The sequence below is a fragment of the Achroia grisella genome, unplaced genomic scaffold, assembly GCF_030625045.1.
Source record: "Achroia grisella isolate CSIRO2021 unplaced genomic scaffold, CSIRO_AGI_Agris_v1 utg780, whole genome shotgun sequence".
Lineage (NCBI taxonomy): Eukaryota > Metazoa > Arthropoda > Insecta > Lepidoptera > Pyralidae > Achroia > Achroia grisella.
This window is the reverse complement of record NW_026713020.1, coordinates 3,896,657-3,919,667: the sequence shown is the minus strand read 5'-3', so window position 1 is coordinate 3,919,667 and position 23,011 is coordinate 3,896,657.

Genomic DNA, 23,011 nt, shown 5'->3' with positions numbered 1-23,011 from the left:
ATAATAGAGGATTGATAAAAATAATCAGAAAGTAATCAATCACAAATAGCATTTAGTTTTACAAATAGTTTAATTTGATCACCAATATCTATCTGTGTGAAGAATACGCTACGAGTGGTAAACATATGCCTACATAAACCAATGTAAAGTTTTTCTATATGTGTAATAATGGTAATTATTGTATTCTGTATCAAATTGTTAATAATTATGATTAATAATTAACCACCAGCGAAATTAGGCATCAGATGTAAATTCAGACAATTATGGTGTCCAATTAGTGTGTAGATAGAATGTATGTATTAAACATTTTGATTCATTTTGTTATTAAATGTTCTGCTTTGGGTTTGCTGGAAGCACTGATGGTACTTGTTTAAAACCTGAAAAGCTGAACCCTACTTAAATACTGAAAGCAATTACGTCCTTACTTATTTAGTCTGTTGGTTGCCTTTTCACAACTAAATGACTGAACGAGATCCATAATGGCATAACGTAGATTCTATCACTAAGAAAACATAGACTATCTTATATTTTAAAAATAGTTACAATATAAAATTTTTTTGTACTAATAATTGTCATCATTAATACTACTCCTGAACATAGTCTTTTGAGTGTGTGTCCCACTGATCTTTCGTCTAAATCTTTTGTAAAAAAACAACTTGTCCGCGCAACTTCATTTGCATAAAATTTTCCTAAGATTGTGTGTTATACAGATTTATAACCATCCCCGATAAGTGGTCTATGTAACACTAAAATATTTTTTCAATTCAAACCAGTAGTTCCTGAGATAAACACGTTCAACCAAACTCTTCAACTTTATATTATTAGTATATTTATTATTATCTCGTTGATTATTTTCTTTAAATTATCAAAGTTATCAAGTATTTTACCTATCCAACATAACAGCGATGGTGTACATCATGTGTGGTCCGAGCCAGACTGTAATTACACATCGTAATGTTACCCACCAAATGAACGTTTAATCAGCTACCAGTCGCTTGATACAATAAAATATCACTAATAGCTGTAACCTAGTTCTTAATAATTAATTAGTGAACCCATTAGTTGTAAGGCGAGATTATCTTTATGCTTTCCCAGTCGGAAGGTGCTGCATTAAATCACGGCAACGCTTCGTTGATAATATCGCACTTTTACAGTACTAACCTTAATGTCGCCTTTTAGTCAAAATATCACGTTTTCACCAGATAACTATGATGTATGGCTTCTTGAATATATTTATTTTGATTGTTAATTTTATGCTGGTATGCTCACCTTAAGAAGACCGTGGAACAGGAGGGCTGAAATATATATAAAGTTATAATATATTAGCTATTTTTGGATCCCCCCTACGCTACGGTTTACACTGGCAGGGCTTCAGTGGAGAATGATAGTAAGAGCATGAAGTCGGGTCAGTTAGACCATCGTGATAAATTTACCGGGAATGAACCATGATGATTTCCAGGGAGAACCTGAGACTGTAGAAGAATGTACAATAGATTCCTAGCAATGGAGTTATTCATCATCATCATCATCATCATCATCAGCCCACTGCAGTCCACTGCTGGACATAGGCCTCTCCCAAGGCACGCCACTGGGCACGATCTTCAGCCCTTCACTTCCATTTTTTACCCGCAACCCTACGTATGTCGTCGCTCCACCTAGCTGCGGGGCGTCCTACCTATGGAGTTATTAGTCCACATTAATTATCTACCTTCCCCCCTACATCAAATATTAGACATTAAATAATATTACTTGGGAGCAAATGACATGAGCCAGAATAAAAACTGACATAACCCCTTCCACCGTACTCCGTTAGAAGCTGGGTATGCCCATAATCGATGCATATTGTTATCAGCTTTAAACGCGAGTAAACACGCGTCTTTTTTTAACACCGTTAACCGAGGCCTCTATATGTCTATGTTTTATATAGCACTTAAAAATTGCCTTTATTGATTAGAAACTTTGTACAAATTCCTACATATTTTTTTATTATGGAAATCTACCACAAAGCTGCTTGATTTGCTGGCAGTGTTCCTGTGAGATATATCAGTGTATTTACAGAGGATATATATAGAGTATCCATAGATAAAACATGTTTAACGAAATTTAATAACGTACTTACAAGGTTACGTTTTATTCAAGACAAATATTACATTAGCTATCTGCGAGTAAAAATTTCTTCAAAATCTGTCCAGCCGTTTAAAAAATCAGCAAAAATATACCGACAGACAATTTTTTTTGTGAAAGTAGGTACTGTATACCTTTAGAAAAGAGCTGTTAATTTGAAATGACAAAAACACAATTTTATTTATTTGTAAGTATAGATTAATTATTAACAGAAAATATTTTTAAAATTACATAAAACTCTACCTATAACTTACGTAGTAATTCGTTAATTATTATCTATACCTAGAGTATAAATCTGCCTGACTTATATTAATATACTATGCAACTATGGTGCAGGTATCGTAAGAAATACTAACAGATTTAACTTGCTATACGAGTATATATTAGAAATAGGTATTTCCCGCAAGATAATGCTAATATATGTCCGCAAGTTGGTAAACCCGCTCTGTAAACTGGCTGAGCTTAACTTCAAATTATGTATTGTTACATCATGTGGGAAGTGCGCTATGGGATAATTATATAATAAATATTATCTTTTACTGAAATATTACACTAAAAAGATGTTGGTACTGAGTCAAATTTATAATAGTTCAACATATAACTATTAATAATCTATATAAATAAATGCAAAGTGTTTGATTGTAATTTCAAAGTAACAGCTTTTCACTAAATGCATATGAAAGTATATAATGTACATACTTACATAAAAAAATGCATTTAAATGTACCAAGAAAGTGATCACTGAAACGGCTGGACCGATTTTGATGGGACTTTCACTCACAGATAGCTAATGTTATAAGGAGTAACTAGCCTAAGTTACTCCTTATAACATTAGCTATCTGTCTACTTTTGATTAAAAAAATATTTGTTTATAAAAAAAGTTAAACACCAAGTGGAGTTAAGTATACAATTCAATAATTAGCAACGAATTAGCTATGTTCTGTTATACATAGTTTTCTTTGAAAACAGCAATTCACATTCCTGTACATTTACCAGACTGAAAGTGTTGTCCGAAATATACGGTAGAATAAATAATGTAAATTTAAAAGTGCTTCTGAGCTAATGCTCTTAAAACATAATATTTGTAAAAAAATCCCATTTTAAACTACATAAAAAGTGCTTTTAAGTTAATAAACGTTTAAACGACTTAAGAAAGTTTACACTAACAAGAATCGTTAATACAGCTATACTACTGGATACTAAGTAATAGATAGTAAATTTACACTCAAAACTTAAAGTATTCAATTTAATTCATATGAATTATTATTTAATTCATATATATATATATCAATACATTTTCACAAAAAAATCTAGATCTAATGGGCAGACTAATTAACACGTTTAAAACTGTTCCCACAAAAAATAAACGCTTTGATTATTTTCGGTGGTGCGGTATCTTTTGTGACCGAAAAAAAGGAAGTGCCCAATATTAGACCCCAATTAACAACAGTCAGGCGAATATCCCAACGTTATCTGCCTACCAGATAAGATTTGTTTTGTTTCGCTTCCACCTACAGCACGTGATAAGGACTTTGGAAATGACCGAATTTTGTCGCCTTGCCGTGAAACAGGTGCAATAATTGAGCTAATGACAGCACTCCATAGAATATACAAAATACCAGACCTAAGTCACTCAGGCAAACACCTCAAATCTTTTTCTTCAGCATAAATTAGTCCACTGCTGGATTGTGCTGGCTGATGCCTCTTGCAAATTTTCCAGTTCTTCAGTCTGCGGAGCATCTTGTCTAGGTCGGTTTTATCATTATAACATTTTTAATTTTTATATTTAAATAATAATATTTATATATATATATATCAAATCAAAAGCTAAACAAACGTATTCATAAAATCAAAACTCCAAGAACTATAGTGGAAAATGACTTTTAATACCGTCTTCTGTGTAGTCAAGTGACGTGATGATGATTTTAGTAAGAAAAATTTAAATTTATTTTGTGATTTCCATTTTGTTTCTTGATATAAAAGGTTCAATTTCATCAGTATTCTATAATCTATGTCTATTGTAAATATATTTGGCTTTTCATTTGATAACCACTATGTGACTAATCTAATGTATGGAAGTGTAAAAAATGTACATACCAAAAAATATAAACATTTTCACATTTCCATTCAAAGAGTTATTTATAAAGTTATTGACTGCCCATGAAATTCGTTCGGCTGTCGAGTCTGATTGATCGCTGCTCTTTGCCCACGGGCCGGATGACACAGTTTCCAAAGAGAATGGTGAACAGTATCAATATCAGCGACACCGACGCCACCTGTCTCACGAATTTCCAAACATTTTATCTTCATTACTACTTTCGTGCGTTCCCTTTACGCACCTTGCCTTTTATATCGAATATATTAATGTGCCAACAAGGTTCTGCTTCATTTATTTTTGTTACGAATGCCACACTATCTTAGATAAATACATGAATACCAAAACATTCACGAAAGGGTTGGTATAATGTTGATTTATTATTTCCTACATGTGGTAAATGTTACTGTGAATAAATTGAAATTGAATTAATTTGTGTGCCATTAATGTCTATTTTAATTTACACAAATAATATAATTTGCATATTTACATATTTTGATAACGTTGAGTTACTTGGTGGTAAGCACTCTAATTGTTAACACGTAAAATAAATTGTTATAACTACTTACATATTATATTTCCATTTGTCTATGTTACTTCCATTAAAAAACATCCAGAAATAAAAAGACATAACATAAATATATTTCTTTCATGTGATAATGGTGATAGAATGACGAAATAAATAAAAAAAACAAAACAGCAACACGCTTCAGTGATATCTTAAGAACAAATAATCATCTTAAAACACACACAGATTCCATTCCTATGATAAGCTGTGAAATGTAAGTATAAAAAATATGTTTCAAACTTCTTTTCAAGAAATCTACACCATTAAAACATGCGAACACAAACAGAACATATTGCATAAAATCATGAATTCACGGCATCTACGTAAAAATATGCATTTATTGTCCGCCATTGACAAAGAAATGGACCAAATAAGCAAGAACCGTGAAAATTAATGACAACAACGTTCTTTTGGTGGCGTAAAGAAAGTGTTTGCCGGTTGCGAGAGTTCTTAAATACTGGTTTGTGAGATCTGAGAAACCAATATCAGAATTCTAAGCAGGTGTGTTTAAAACAAAACGCCCTTACTAATATGACATACGGAACTGAAGGTAGTATAACATAATAAAATCTTACCACTTACTTTGCAAACATATACAAATATGGAGAATATGTAAATGTTAAAAACACGTTTTTATTTTTAGGCACTTATTTAATTGTGATAGTATTTAAAAATATATATAAAAACAAATTTAATAAATTAATTTTATTTTAGTATACTTATCTACCATACTTTTCATAACACTGTCTCGATTATTTTATAGATTAATAGTTAATACGTACAACTTCGTCTGTACAAATTTTCAGCCCTTATTTCACTGTAATCCAGACTATTTTTCAGACAGATGACAGCCGACTTAGACTGTCTATCTATCTTCATGTCAAACAATAAGATATATGTTAAGCCGTGAAAGGATAACAAACAAAAGACAAACGCAATTTCGAAATTTTAATATTAGTGTAGATTTTTGCTACGTCATTACTAAACAAAATATACTTTTGAGGATCTATACCAAATTTTTTCTACACCTCATACAAGATAACACAAATAAAAATATAGTGATGATAATAAAAAAAACCGGTGGATACAGAAATTTTGGAGCTCAGTGTCGGTCTTCGGTCGTGATATCGGTGAAACCTATATTCAGTAAAGTATAATAGATAGATTATAATACCGATGATCACAATTATGATAATACATTTTAGTCGAATACTAGCTGACCCGCGCAACTTTTGCGTCATACTTCCTTTACATTTACCATTATATTTCGCCTAATTTATATAATATCTTTTTTAATTACAACCTATGTTTTATTCTGATGTATAAGCTATATTCATATACCTGTAACTGTTAATTCATATACATACAAAATATCGTGGTAAAATTACCCAAACTTTACGTCCGTATGTCAGCAGTGCGACAAAAAATCGTCGCGGTCGCCATTGCATCGCCACCCGTTGTCGCCCGCTTGTCGCCGCTTTGTCGGCACTTTTTGTCGGTTAACCCGTGACTGTTTTAGTAATAGGATACTGATCTGTTTGAGTTACCAGTGGAAATCATCAGGTAGCTATGAGGTAATAAAATATAGCACAAATGAAATGTCGGCGCGATCAGACGTAATAAAAATTAATTTCATAATTTGAATGGAAAGTCAGTTTGATAGAGACACTATAACAAGCTATTTATGAGGTATTGTTTCTTCTTTTTAATACGTTTAAGAATTTATGGATTGCGACCTGATAAATATGTAGTGATAATATTTTTATTTTCACAAATACTACTTATAATAATAATCCTAAGCAATACCAAAAGCGTCATTTACTCCAAAGCTAAACAGAGCTTGTGTTATGGGTACTAGACAACTGATAAAAATACTTAGATACATTGTTTTGTCCCCTCCGATCGATCCCCCCCCCCGTCCAATTCAAACGGGGATCGAAATTACGACGGCCTGAGCCGAGGTTCGAACCCCTAGTGGTGCCCTCAGACTAAAGTCGTATCCGTCGGGCAGGAGTTGGCCTTCAGCCGCTCCATAAGTCCTTCCGCGGGTTTGGAGTGCCATCTGCACTCGCCCCATAACGTCCGGTGAAGCTGTAAAGGCCAGCTACGGCCAACAGCATTAGAGTAGTCCGAAAAAAAAAAAACATTGTTTTGTAAATAAATATATAGTAGTATATAGTATTTATATATAGTATTTATATATTTAGTAGGTATACCATATATAAAAACACCCACACTAGTATAAACAGTAATACACAGTGAATACAGAATCCGTGACCATCGGAAGTCTGTGTGCTAAACCGCCAGACCCCGAGACCGTCAATATATTCAAACAATGGTATAAACTCTCCAGATATTTGTTTATATCTCGATAATATTAAAATTTTTACGGAATCTGAAATACAATCAATTTTATTCACTTTTTTAAATTAGGCATTACATATTATATATCATTTTATAAAACCTGTACTAAGCCACTCCTAGTGTGTAATATACGCTTTATATTCCTATATAGTCTTTTGGCGGGGCAACAGTGGAGGATTTGTTAGTCACGTCAGTTAGGCCGTCATGGCAAATAACAATTCAACACGATGGTTTCCAGATAGAAACCGCGTACAAGTTAACCTAATGTGGTAGGTACATTGCTAGCAATGGAGTCATCAGTCCACAGTCCACAGTCTTCCCTTCCCCCACATACAAAATCATGCGTAACCGGGGCAGGTCACAAGTGCAAGAATAAATAAATAAATACTCATTACACAAATAAATACGAACTCGGAAAAGAAATGGCCCGTGATATTATCCGAAACAGTCTTGTCCGATAAAGTCGGTCGGCTTACCATCTTATTACGTCGAGACCTTATTAACCCTCTACGAATAGAACAAAAATAAAGCAAATATTTGTAGTTTTTTCGGTCAGTATTCTGGACTTTAGTTATTGTGTTCCTAATAGAAATTGAGCCTAAAGGAATGAGCACATGGTGACATTTCCGTGTGAAAATTGTATTAATAAGATTAATATTCTATAATAATAACAACTTGTATATATGAATAAAAAATATAAAATATTTTAAAATAATAAGCAAACTATCGTGGGAAATAATCGCATAATTAGCATCGTGTATAGCAGCGCCATCTGTTATTGAATAGATGAACTATTTTCTATTGATCATGCATAAAATATAGTTTTGTATTATTTTCGCAAAGAATATACTCATTTTATTTTAATAGTACTCCATAATTTTATTTTAGCTATTATCAGTGAACTGCTAACTGCTACCTGTAACTGTTAGTCATTGCAGAATCACAATAAAATCGAACATGTAAATTAAGCTTCAAAAATACTTATTTTTAATTTTATCATTTTATATTTTATCGATGATAACTACCATTAAAAATCAAATAATCTCTGCTCGACGTTTTCGATATACCTGAGCCTACACACGAGAGACCTTTTTGATAATAACAGAATCAAAGTACGTTTCTAATATGCAAAAAAAAATCAAGAAAACACAAAACAAAATACAGTCAAATTGGAAGCATCTTCTTTTCTTTGAAGTTAATTGCGAATTAAATTCTTTGATACATATTTTTCTTATTGTAAACAATACGTATTAATTTTCTAGTACATTTTAATAAACAGACGATACATGCACAGTAGGTACGAGTTAATTAGTGTTACACAAACCGGAAACTTGTATTTTATTAACAAGGACGCATTTTCACATTGTTCCAAATAATGATAAACAACATAAATATTTTCATTTATAAAGCAAATATGCCTCTTTGTGAATGAAACCAAGGATTACAGAATGGCTAGGGGCCAGAACGGGTCCATTATCTCGGCATAGGAACAAGACAACACTTCATTATTAGATACGGAGATTAAATGCTACTCGGTAAACCAAAAACGTATTGTAATAATGACACGATCTATTATGTTCTGGAGAAGTGAGTGTACGAAATAGATAGAATATGAATGGATGGAGTAAATCATTTTGAAATAATTTCCACAATTTGCCTCTTATGAAAATTGTGGAAATTATATATATATATATATATATACATATTCTATTAATAATAATAATAACAAAAACAAAAAAATATTATAATGAAATTTGTATATGAAATGTAATCGATAAGTGAAAGGAAATGAATTAAATTTATTTAATTTCTAAAGTTATCATATCGTTCAAAATATTTTTTCCGAATGCAATTGTGACTTAGTATGCTAAACTGCTAAACCGCGAATTTGTCAAAATGGCTTAAAATTATCATCTACATGGAATCTTCTACATACAGATACCTTCTTTCGATAATTTAGTGACGGTAATAGAAAAAACTGCATGCTCCTACGGAGATTGGGATTGCTCCAAACAGCTCGTGACCCTGACTAGTGCAACCTAGTCGAAACGTCAAGGTTTATTTATCATACCATAAAATTATTCATGATAAGACCCGATTAACTATATACATTAATAATGTGTATTAAACGCGAAAGTTAATAAACAACAATTAACAAGTAATTTAAGTATATGCCAATTAAAAGTGGAATTTTGAAAATGTCAAGTACTAATTAAAACTCACAATAGAAAATCCATTCCAATAATAATTTGGTTCAAATATAAAAGGGACTTTTCGAACAAAGTTGAAAGGAGAACGCACTGAAAGGGAGTGGAATATTAACAGATTTTCAATAAGTATGAAACGAGCGGAGACAAAATGTAAGCAAAGCGTAGAGAAATATTTTATTGTGAGCAGAATGGACGGATTTGGAAAAGATTCCTGTAACGCGTTCGTCCTTTATAAAGTCGCCTGCGGGGATGCCGGCACTATGGTGACCACGATGGTTACATCGGCGGAGAAAATACCAATAACAAATATAATTCAATTGTGACATTGTCATATAATTATATAATATTATTCCTACAAGCAGTGGTATCATAACGCCCTGATAGTGTAACTGTGTCTTAAGTATTATATTATACTACTATATTATATTAATGATACTTGAGCCTTAAATTAATTAATTTAACCATTTTTTTCTATAAATATTACGTATTGAAACTAAACTAACTTTTTTGTTTGTGTTACAGATGGTTCAAAACTAGAAAAGTCAAAGAAATTGAAAATTCAAATTGTGTGACCTTTTTGATTTACGTCAACTCTGACTAATTTCAATTAGAAGCACTTTGTTCGTTCATTACATAAATATCCTGATTGTAAATAGTTATTATAGAACGTATATGCTTGCAAGCCAAGTGTGTCACTTACGAATCGTGTAACATGCAGATCTTGTTTTGGGATCTCAATATTTTTGCTGCCTTATCTCACCCTTCAAGCCGGAACAAAACTATACAAGTATAGCTTTTTAACGACGAGAATGTTTTAGATAGGGATACCATTGCGAACAATTGGTGCTCCCTCTGGTATTAAAAGCTAAACTGTTGGTTTGGTGATGGAAGTTAGCATATTTTTTAACATTATAATTATAAAATGCATATGATGAAAATTAAACTTGCGTTCAGAGTTTTGTTTGGCATTTACATATTTCTTTGTGAAAAATGTTGTAAAAAATATGAATTGTAAAAGTATGTAGGTATGTCGAATTGTAAAGTATGTACCTAATTATAACATTGACATATTTTAATCATAGCGATTTTTTATTTAAATAATCGACACGTAAAGAAGTTTTTTGTGATGAGTCTATAGTGCTTAATGTTCATAATTGTAGGCAACGGTTAATACTTAGAAGATTAGGAATTGCTGATTAGGAAGCATACAATCCATCGGATTGTATGCTTCCTAATCAGCAATATAGAATATGTTTATAATGTCTCATACACTGGTAATATTTCTTTTTAAACTATGAAATTTATTTTAAATCCATCCGAGTTCAATATAAGTAAATCAACAGATAGTGAAATCAAATAGATAGTACTTATTTACGATCTGTCCCAAAGTGTATCGATCTTATATGCCACTGTACCCATTGCCAATATTACCGTTGGGCGACCCGTTCAAATCCGTGCCGATCCCATCATCCCTAGCTCCTTTCGTCGACTGATGTTTACCTTATATCTCCTCCAAATTACTTATTCAAATCTCGATCCCAACCTAATTTTGTAACGTATGTACTTACTTGTCTCGTAAAAATATCGGCCGTTATTTATTTGGGACAAAATATGACCAAATGTTTAATATTTGGAATGATATCTTTCGAACTCAAAATTCCATATAATTTATATAATGTTGCATTCATGATAATTGACATAAAGTTTTATAGTATCACTACATAGTATAAAACAAAGTCGTTGTCACTGTCGCTGTCTGTCCGTACCTATGTATGTTTAAATCTTTAAAACTACGACACGGATTTTGAAGCGGTTTCTCTTTAATAGATAGAGTGATTCAAGTATATTATTACCTAAGTATTCTAATTAGTATTATTAGACGTTTCCTTCATTCTTCACGTCACTTAGCTTACAAAGCAATCTGGGCGTGGTAGGCTTTGTACAATATATAATTCGATACTTAAGTCACTATTATTTCACCTAAAATGTCTATTTACCGACGCTTTTATTAACCACCACACCTTCTCTGGTTCCAGGCGTGCGCTACACACAAATTAAATTCCATATTACCGAACATTTAAATGCAAAGCCCGGAAAAGAAGGTAATTAAGCTGAAGAAATGCACTGAAAATATTCTTAATTAGAGTCGTTTCTTAATAAAACAAAGACTTGAAGCCTACAGTAGACAAGAAAAACGGGTTTAATTAGCGACTGTAACAAAGAATACGGTTTTTTTTTCAATTGGTTTAGGATTGCCTTTGTGGTAATGACAATATCTGTGCTCAGTGCGAAAATAATTATTTCAAGCTACAGTAAGTAAGCCTGCACTTAGTTAAATGTAATGTATAATTATACTTTTGCAGGTTATATACAAAACGCTTTCTCTCGTATATGGCATAAAATATAAATAAAACTCTTGCAATTTCAGAATATTGTCGTTGGATATTGATTTCGAAGGAACATTTTCTGAAAATTAGGAATAGGTTTCAGGATGTTTTCTAATATTCTTGTAGTTTTATTGCAGAACTAGGTAACTAATTAAGAACACCACTCTAGTTACTTTGTCGATCCCTATAAGTTTAATCTCCGTTTCGAGTGTGATAATCAAATAAAAGTACTATTCAGAAGTGCTTAAAATTATTTTTATGCATATATGTAGTTCTCTACTTATAAAAAAAAGAAATCTACTATTACGTCGCTATCGTAGCGGTTGAAAGCAAAATTTTACTTCACGTTTTACTTAACCTGTATAAATGTATTTAAGAGTGAATTCCTTAGGACCAATTTCTAGAAATTAGCTATGATATACAAACTGACCTAACTCCATGCTCTTATATACATTATCTTAGATATCTTCCTTGACTAACGCACCATATTCCGATTGTGCAAGCATTGTGCTTGCATTCCGTATCCATGCGTCTGTAAAAAATATTGTTATGGTATATAACGTCTTATTAAAGTCAACGTACTCTTATTAAATTGCAATAAAGAATAATTAAAAAAGAATAACTAACCTGCGCGTAGTATACTCGTTGTGAACCAGTTATGAAGCAGCAGAATTGTACCTATGTACCATTCCAATGCGATTGCCCGAGGTGATATCGGCTGCCCTGCTTACGACAGAACTATAATTAAAATCTTGTACTTGTATATAATTATTTATAGTTTCTAGGGCACTTTTGTACGTGCTCTCCTACTTTTTGTTTACTAAAACGTGTATGTTAAACAGTATTGTTGTAAACATTGCTATTTAGCACTACCGGCCCGTATCTTCTTCATCCGGATTGATACAGTTATATTCTAGTATGTTTAATAATATATTTTTTCAGAATTCACTTAATAATAGGTTATAATTTAGGTATATATTGTACGAGTATAACAACTGTTTTTCATGTAATTGAAATGACAAACAAACTGACAGCCTACCTGATGGTAAGCTATAACTCTCGTCTAAATAAATACATATATTAACAGCTCTACTGGGATCACATTAGCATGTGACACACCTACTAGTCATACAGTGCCATTCCAGAGAACTAAGGTCTAACTAACTAAGATGAAGAATCTTATCGTCCTATAATTTCTCTGAGCAATCGCACCCTATAACTGATTAACAGCTTACAAATCATGCTGCTTGGCAGCTGAAAAAGATGAGAATGAGGTACCCACGCTGGCGACTTTTGCAGGCTACCTCTGCAAATAAACAATTGTTTACTCATCGACACTTTCGTGTTAGGTAGAGTTGGTAGTACAATTAGAGGACGCGAAAAGCTTATGAAACGTCAGCTTTTTTGCCATTCAGTTAATAAAAAAAATCACTTTCAATTTAATTATAACCCCAGGACAATTCATATAGCACTATCTAGTCCCAAGTTAAGCAGAACTTGTTTATGGGTACTAGTTAACTGATATATATATACACACACATAGAAAACACGCAGACCAATACAAATAATCTTATCTACTCATGTGTACAAAAGTAATGGGCGAGGAATCGAATCTATGACCATAGGAAGTAAGACGGTGTTTAATATCTGGTCTAGCCACTGAAGCCGACAGGTATATACCTATACATTACACGTCTTAACTTATTACTTATATATAGAGTTAAATATTAAAAGTTATGGTCATTGTTTCCATCTAAGCCATAGATCATCAGAATAACTATATAAATAATATTAAATACATAAAAAACGCTACTGGGATGATAACAAGGAAGATTTAGTGATGTGATAAATTGAACATTGTTAGTTTTGTCCAAAGCCGTGAGCCCAAACACATAAGTCACTCAGTCCCAAGAGGTCGCGACCTTCCCCGAACTACCGCCACCAACTTTATCGTCGAAGATTCATTTTCGATAGAGAAAGATATAATATTTCACTACGTTTTTTATAGTAATAGAATCGCATTAAATTTGTATACACGTCTGTTAGATGATTGACTTTAGGCTAAGCTTCCGGATGGTGTGGTTACTGGGTAGTAACATTTACAATAAAAGGGTTATATTATACTATATATATGTAAACGAAGCTCAAAAGTTGTAAGTACTTTTATTCAATATTAACTAATGTTAATCGATAGACTCTGTTGTGTAACCGCCTTACATCCGATGGTCACGAGTTCAATTCTCACATGATGAACAAAATTATATTTATGAGTATGATTGTAACTCGTCAGGGTATTCTATACATATATTATGTGTGTATTTACAAATAAAATTATTTAAAAATTTCTATCAGTTATTTAGAAACAATAGTAAACAAACTCTGCTTAAATGACGCTGATGAGATGGCACTAAATAGCGACGTCCTGGTTTATTAATTTTATAGTTCGAAGTACGAAAACTTGTTAGTCTATAATTGTGCTTTCATACCTTTGCTTACTGACATAATGTTTGGTATAATGAAGAAGTTTAACTCAGATAGACTATAAAAAGTGGTCTCAGTTGTCTCATCTATTTCAGCACCCAATCTTGTTTTGTAAGCTATGTTTTGTTTATACGGTGAGAAAAGACAGACGGTAAGACCCATGTCTTTGTTCTCCGAAACAGCTACATATATATGTCACTTTCTATCCAAGTCAATCATAATTATAAGAACGATGACGCGGGCCGATGGTAGAACTATAATAACATCGAATTGTCCATTACCACCCCAGTTATTTAATATCACGCTCAACCCTGTTAGGCAAATACATTTCAAGTCCAAATTGGACTTCTGACTAATAAATTTAATAAACCCCAACCGAGCTTAACCGATGCCACTTCAGCCTATTGTAGTCGATCTACAATAAATCGTCGCAAAATCGGTGAATTATTGTCAATTTGAGAAATAGAATTGTCTTTAAATTTTAATTAAATAAGTTCGCCTACCTTCTTCCTCGCTATCGTAGATTTTTATTTTTCTAATACAACATCTACTTATGACACAATTTGGGACGCTATTGGTAGACCTAACAAATTGGTAACGGGCAATTTATTTAATATTTTAATATTTTCGTAACTAAATATTAGATCAGAAATTTAGGTAAATATTTCAGTCCGAAGAAAAACTCAAGAAGAAACATACCGTTAATAACAATATTAATATTAACCCTGAGCAATTCACACAGCTCCATCTAGTCCTGTAGCTAAGCAGGGCCTCTATGTTTATGGATACTAGGCAACTGATAGAACTATTTAAATTCATTTTTTTCGTACACACATAAAAACACAGAGCAATATAAACAACTGTACCCATGAATACAAACATTTGTATCGTGCGTAGAAAATATGAATCAAACTCGCGAACATCGAAAATATAGCGGTGTGTTTAACCGTTAGACCACCAAGGCCGTCAATAAAAGTGAAGATCTACAAACGTGCTCAATAAAATAATACATCATAAGTGTATCTAGTATGTTGCGGCTGGTGGCTGCAGGTTGTGCTAATTTTATGAGTTGTATATTTACATTTCATTTCGATAAATGTTGACAACATGTATCGAAATAAAAAGTAAATATTAATACGTAAGTAAAGTTATCTTCATAAATGATAATATTTCTTTATTGCAAACCCCATACTTTTTTTTAAATAATACTGCATTGCAGACATGTCAATTAGTACTAAAACGAAGTACAGGACGATAATAGGATAAGACTGCACAGGATTATATAAAGATTATAAGTATTTTTTTTAATAAATCTGTAATGTAAAACACTAATCATGCATTATTGTAGTAATGGATACGTAATTACATCACTTGGGCAGCATTTTATAGCCAGTTCACAGTAAACCTTAGGGAGAGCAGACTAAAAGACAATTTGTGTTCGCGTCGAGTTTTAGAGAAAGTAGAACGACAGCGGATCCTGCTCTAGGGATTTCCATATTTACTCGTATAGTGAATGTTTACTAAATTTAAATGATAAATATACTAAAAATAAAACCATTGTCTCATTAATTATGTAGTATAACATTGCCAACCTATTACGCAAGCATAATATCTTAATCGGAGAAGAAAAATCACCAAAAAATTATGAAATGGTGAATCCGCCTGTGCTAATGATCGGTCGTGAAACCCCAGTGGAGGTTGTATATCATTCCATGGCTATGGTTTCCAGGTTGAACCTCATAGAAGTCAACTTGACTTGATATTGCAAGCAATAGTACTACCAATAGTTTTCAATTTTACTAGTTACCATTACCAAAACAATTTCCCAATGAGGAGTAATATTTATATCTCAATGCATTTTGGGACATCATTAGAGCTGATAATTTCTATATGCATCAGTTACTGCTTTCCACGGATGTCCATGTATTATGTCTACCATCCTCATGAATCACTCTATCTATTATAAAAACCGCTTCAAAATCCGTTGCGTTGTTTTAAAGATTTCTGCATATATAAGGACGGACAGATAGCAACAGCGACAACATAAAGTTATCGTAATGTATTGCAATATCATTACATAGTACATAGTATAAAACAAATACTATGTAATAATGATATTGTAATACATTACGATAACTTTATGTTCGATTAGTACTTACTTTATTTATTGTGTTCTAACGGCTATTTAAGTTGATAGTTTCACATATTAAGTGGCACGAAACACAACTGTTGTTTTGTGTTGTATTGTGTAATATGACAAAGTAATCTATTGTGTTGTAATTTATTCCTAACTCTAACTTACTACTTAATATTACCCTAAAATTATATTTAAAATCCCATTTTTAGGTAATAAATTAGTGAATGTATTTATTGATATAGAACTCTCCACAAACAAAAATAGTCTACAGCGAGATCTTTACCATAAAAATATTACAATAAAAAAATTAGAGAAATATTACAATTCCGCTCGCAGGATATTAATCGAAGGTGAAAACTCTCGCTAAAACAAACGATTACAAACGCGGGCCGAAGCGCACGGCGGCGCGGTATGAATTTATGGTGCACATAAATTTAAATGGCTTTAATTATTTCAAGCCAACAAAAGATTGAATCAGTTCAAGGTGTTTTGCATAAATTCCCTGCCGTCGTATAATATATGCATGCTCGCCCACCATCCAGAATTAATGACTTAATGATAATCTTATGCCTTTATTAGAGCGCGAAATCATTCTGTCAATTTTTTGTATCTATAATCTTTAAAGATTCCCGAACTCCAAAATGGAGCAGACTCTGAGTTGAAGTAGGTAAAGTCCGATGTTAATCTCATACTTAATTGCAGTTGATTAACGAATTCATATTATTTATATCTGGCAGAGAACTTAATAATGTATTTCTTTTTCTTTTCTTGTATAACTGTAGATTTATTTTCACAATTTGTAAAATCTCTTCAAGGAAATTAAAATTATATTTATTTACATAATATTATATCATACTAAATCCCAATCAGGGTTATATATATTCATTGAACGTTCTTAAATCTATTTATTATCCGTGACAAGGACCGCAGCTGATCCGAGATCCAGTACAAGGTACCAACCCTTATACACAAATTAAATTCGTATTCCGATCGAGTAATCAAGACAGACACTGCAACTGGCACATCTGCGCCTCAAACGAGCCTGGCAAACCGCAACTAGTCATATCACAGTGAAATATAAACTTAGTATCTTGACAATAAGACTCAATATTAAACAGATTAAATCGCAGAGGAACCTAAAAGGATTATGATTCGGACCTCACGACGACTTGATCGCATATTAACAACCCACTCCCACTAATTCAGCTCTCATTTGTTCTAATAAGTAAATATAGAGTATCAGTGTTGGTGGTAAGTAATACAAAAACATTATAACCGACATGACAAATGTAATGTAGAAATTTTCCTTTAACTGGCTGCTATTTTGAGTAATGGTTGTTTGTAGCATTACATTATATTTATACAGACTTTTCTTTATAGAGAGATAGGCCTAATATTTTATTCATACCGCTTTACGCCCTTGTCTGGTTTTTCACTGCTGTATTATTACCTATATCACGCCTTTTATATCAGGGCAATACGTGGCTAACGTCTATAAATATTGCGTCAAATATTACATCATATATATACCAGTATATGCTGATGTGTAAACATGAATATGCTTTGCATATCATTCCTGGTATAAAAATATTTACGTATATAGACTGAAAAGAATCTGAACTGATACAATTCAATCTCAGGAGACAAGCAGATACCCTAGATTTACGACACCTGTATCAAGCAGTAGAGTAGTGAATATAAAAACAATAGAAGAGAAAACACGTTGTTTCAAAATACTATATAATAAAACTATCATTACTGTACATTATAATCAAAACACGAAAACAGCTGCGAGAACAATTACAGCATTTGTTGTGAAAAAAATTGGATCAGATAAGAGCAATCTAATCCGTCCATCGTGGAACGAACAAAACAAGCATACCTTTCAACTCTCGCACTTTTCAACGAGATATTTTATAGTGGCTTCCTTTGATCTGGAGATCTTTCGCTGACCGCAATAAATGCCTCGCTTAAAGAGATAAAAAGTTGAATTGCTTTGTGGTAGAAATCGGTCAAGTGACTTCAGATGTAATGAAAATCTTTAGGAACGCTCGGGAAATTTATTCCCACCAATAACCAAGCTGTGTTACGTTACATAACTACTGGATTTAATCTGCTTTCGTGAACTAAATTACTTTATTTGGCGCAGTTTTAGGCATCTGTTTCCCACTACAATATAATAGAATTACTTGCTCCGCGCGCGAGGAATTTAAATAAATTACTTTAATATCATTTAATTCTTTAGTTACGGGAAAAGTATTTGATGTAACAAGGTGTAGAAAGTAACTGTTTTGAAAGATATTAAATATAGTATTTATTCCATAATAAAGTAGTCTATTAGTTAATACATATATATTTTTTAATTACTAATCCTTATTACTTAATGAAATTTATGAAATGTAGCAAAATAAGAGTCTCAAGTAGTTTGCTGTCTACCACGACATCTTACTTATTCCTGCCATGCAATAGCAATGCGCCCACAGACAGTGAATGCACCCATTGCAATGTTTCGAAATATTCAAACCATTCAGTAAATTTGTTCGCAATGACTTTGGTATATTTGTAACTTTTAAATGAAGGAGGTTCTTTATTCGATAATTATTTTTTATGTTTATTCAGCGCGAATATAGTTCAATTTACAATTAATGTGGTTTAATTCGGAATATATTTCGCGTACAATTTTTTTAATATCTTGGTATGAACTATTTTTATGTGACTCATATACTTACTCTATTGAAACAATTTTTATATAATAAGAATATATTTCTAAAAAGTGAAATTGTATATTATAGGTACATTAAATAACAAAAAAAATTGAAGTTCAAAAATATCTTGTTATTTAATCTAAACATAAAAATAAAATTTGACTGTCTGTTTGTAATATTGAAATAACCATTTTTTACTACATGCATATATATATAATATATCATCATCATCATCATCGCAAGTATATATAAATACACCAAAATTACATTTTTTACTATTTTTGTCTGTCAGTCTAAATGTCTGTTTATTCCGGATAATCTCTGAAACGGCTAGAGCGATTAAGACGGGACTTTTTTTAGCAGGTAGTTCATGTAATAAGGAGTAACTTAGGCTTCTAAAATTTTGAAAAACTTTTATTTTAGAAATTTAAGTTAAATTCCCCGCAATGTCGCGGGAACAGCTAGTTTATAATCAAATTTAGCACCATAAACAGATACTTGATGTATATAACACAGATTTCAAAAATTTATGTAATAGCAGCATATAATCAAACGAAAATAACAGCAATATTATTAACATAACATTACATATATTATTTTCTAGAAATAATATGCTTCTATAACGAGTAACACTAATACAATGAAAACATTGTAGCTACGTCAGAATTCTGAATTCATGATATGAATTGGTTTTCGGCGATATGTATTCCAATATATTGCTGGTTATGCATTACAAGCAGCCGGCCTGTAGGGTCAAATATGAGAGGGTTGTCACCTCTACCTATAACTATTACGAGTAATAGTTATAGGTAGACTGCGAAAATTTTTATTTTTTACTAAGACGAGTCTTAGTAAAAAATAAAAATTTTCGCAATGAAATGGTAGTATTGTTAGTAATTAATTTTGTGTTAATTAAATTAAACTATATCCTATATTCTCTGTATAAATATGAATACAATATTTGTGAATTTAATTAAATAATATTAATCAATTATTTAAATTGATAAGTTAATAATATGCTGAAAATGTGTAAGTAGATCCCTAAATTATAAGTAAATAGTGAAGTGAAGAAAATTCGCACATAATTTCTCTACTTTCAATCCCTTTACATAAATATTTATAAAAACAATCCATTAGTATATTATTTATACTAGAGTAGTATAATATATGAATATTTACTTTTATTAAAACACTACCATAAATGAAAAATAACATTTTAGTAGATAAGTGACAACCCTATTTTCCTAGAACTAGGACAGAAAATTGATCGACTGGCATTATTCAAACTGTTGTCTCGTATGCCTACCATAGAATTAGATTAACAATGTAATGGATGCATTTCGATTGCTTTCTTGCGAAATGAACAGTTGCGAAGTACAGTGCCAGTTGGTTCCAGCTGACATTTCTTGACGAACTCGACTGCTAATAAATGCCCTGAATTATATTTCCAAGAAATAAAGAATTTCTAACTAAAATACAACATACATTGAGTGTAATTTCATTTAATAGGTGGATCACATTACCACGATGATATTTTATTTGACACTTCAATATTAATTACAAATATTTACTTTAGATTTGTCACTAAATATTTTTTAACTTAAAGAAAATTTGGGTCGTAAAGCTTTCCTTCCGTATTATATTTGTTACATAGAATTGAAAACCTTATTCAATTTTTATCATGACTCTAATTAATGCGTATAAAGAAATGTAATTTCTCACCTCAGTTAAACGAGTAGGCCTGTTTTTATATTTCGATATTAGTTATATATTTACTATATATAGCTAACGCTATCTGATACTATCTGGTATTATAGTAAAGCCATAATATATTTTATATATAGAGTAAAATATTAACGTACGTTTATATGCTTTAACAGTTTGAGTCCTAAATGCGGTTAAAATAACGGTGTCCTGCAATTCCCAACAAAATCGTTACAAATTTACCTTTTACGCCATCGCTCTGTGATTCATTTCAAACACGAAAAGACGACCGCAAAGCGTTATGGTCATTCCACCAAAAGCAGTCACTGTCAACAAAATGGAGCTTAGATATTTGTGGTCGCTCGCGAATATGTCGGCCACAAAGCCGCGTGGTTAAAAAACTGACCGTTAGTAGCGTTTTGTGCAAAAAATACTATGCGAAAATGGAAATAGGACATTCGCGCTCACCGCTCACCAACTACAATTGTATGTATTCATTTAATTTGCTTGGACTTTGAAGTTGTGGTATATAAACATATACCACAACTAAATTCGGCTAATAATCGCTGCGCCACGGCATAAAAAATCATTGTTACTTAATCATTTTACATCCAAAATGATCTGGTGATACAAAATGTACTTTGGAACTAAAATAACGTAACTGGTGACGCCTTTACTTCTACTACTAACTAAAACTAAAGCTTATCTAAATACTAATACTGGATTAAATTAAGCCTGAAATTTTGTAAGTACACGATAAAACTCGAATTTTGATCATTTTACGTCATTTGGTGGTTTTGTACAAAATTTATATATATATAAGTTCGACAAGAAATTATTACCAATAATCAGTTAATATTACGAATTTGGTGCGTTTGTGACAAATAGGAATTAAAATAAGTAAGATTATGTAATATATAGTAGATAATAGTTTTCCGTATATTGTAAATACTCAGTTTTTATTTCAGTTTACTTCATGGTTTAGTTCTCTATTCATTACTAATGCTAAAATAATACAATAAATTCCATAATGAAGTCAATATTATTAAATGCTATTGCTTTTAATACATTTCCCTTAAGCTGTGTCACCATAAGGAGTAGATCGTCAAATTTGCAGGAAAGCTCTGCGACTGTACGATAAAACGCTTAGTCGGTTAGCTGCGGTACGTCTCGAGTCTAGAGCGAAGTTCAGTTCGTGGTGGTAAGGTGTCTTGCAATCCTGACATATGGTGCAAGAAAGAAGATTATTAACCAACGGCAAACCGTAATGCAATAATTTTGTACACGCAATACTAAATACATATGTATTATACTACTACTAAATTTATATTTGACATATTTCGTCATGGGAGAAATACCAGGAAGGTTTTTGCATCTTTGCAGACTTTTCTTTCTTATTATGAAATCAACTCACATCAATATAAACCAAAACAGTTTTGAATTCTTCAAGAAACGAATACACTTATGACACACCCCTATATTAAGGGTGACTATAATTACTTTTACACCCGACAAGATACTCCTATTCCCCTGTAAAAAAGGACTTAAGGTTTAAGATATGTCACTGCGATATAGAACAGTAGACATTGATGCATGATATACTATAATATTTGCAGGCATTTGAACAGTTACAAACAATATTTGGAAAGCAAGACACCATACAACAGCCAGATATATAGTTAAACGTGTAGTATTTTGTCTCATGGCTCGATATTATGTGGATGTTACTTACCTCAAAATATATACTGAAGTTTTTATGTAGGTACGTTAATGACATGATATAATACAAATAGATATGATACAAATACAAAATATGAACTTATTTTTATGTAACTTCAAATTCAAAAATCATTTATTAATGTAGGACGTTCTAATCGCTTATGAATGTCCCTTTTTTTCTAATTCATCAAATTTTTTCGCTACCGTCCAGATCGGTATATAGATCCAATTGAGAAGAACTGGCAAGAAACTCAATTGCATTACTTTTTGTTTAAAGCCAGTTTATTTACAATGTATATTTATATAGGCGTCTATGTCTAACAATGAATGAAAATCCAGTGCATGAATAACCATTGCCATGCACGCTCGTCATTCAAGTAATCGTGTAGTGAGTAATATGCTTTGCTCAGTAAATGTGATCTTACTTGAACTTGGCTTTGACACGCTCCAGCGTATCTAGATTTAACAGATATTTTGAAGTTATTTAAGGGTAATTCCAATATCCTTTGGTATCTTA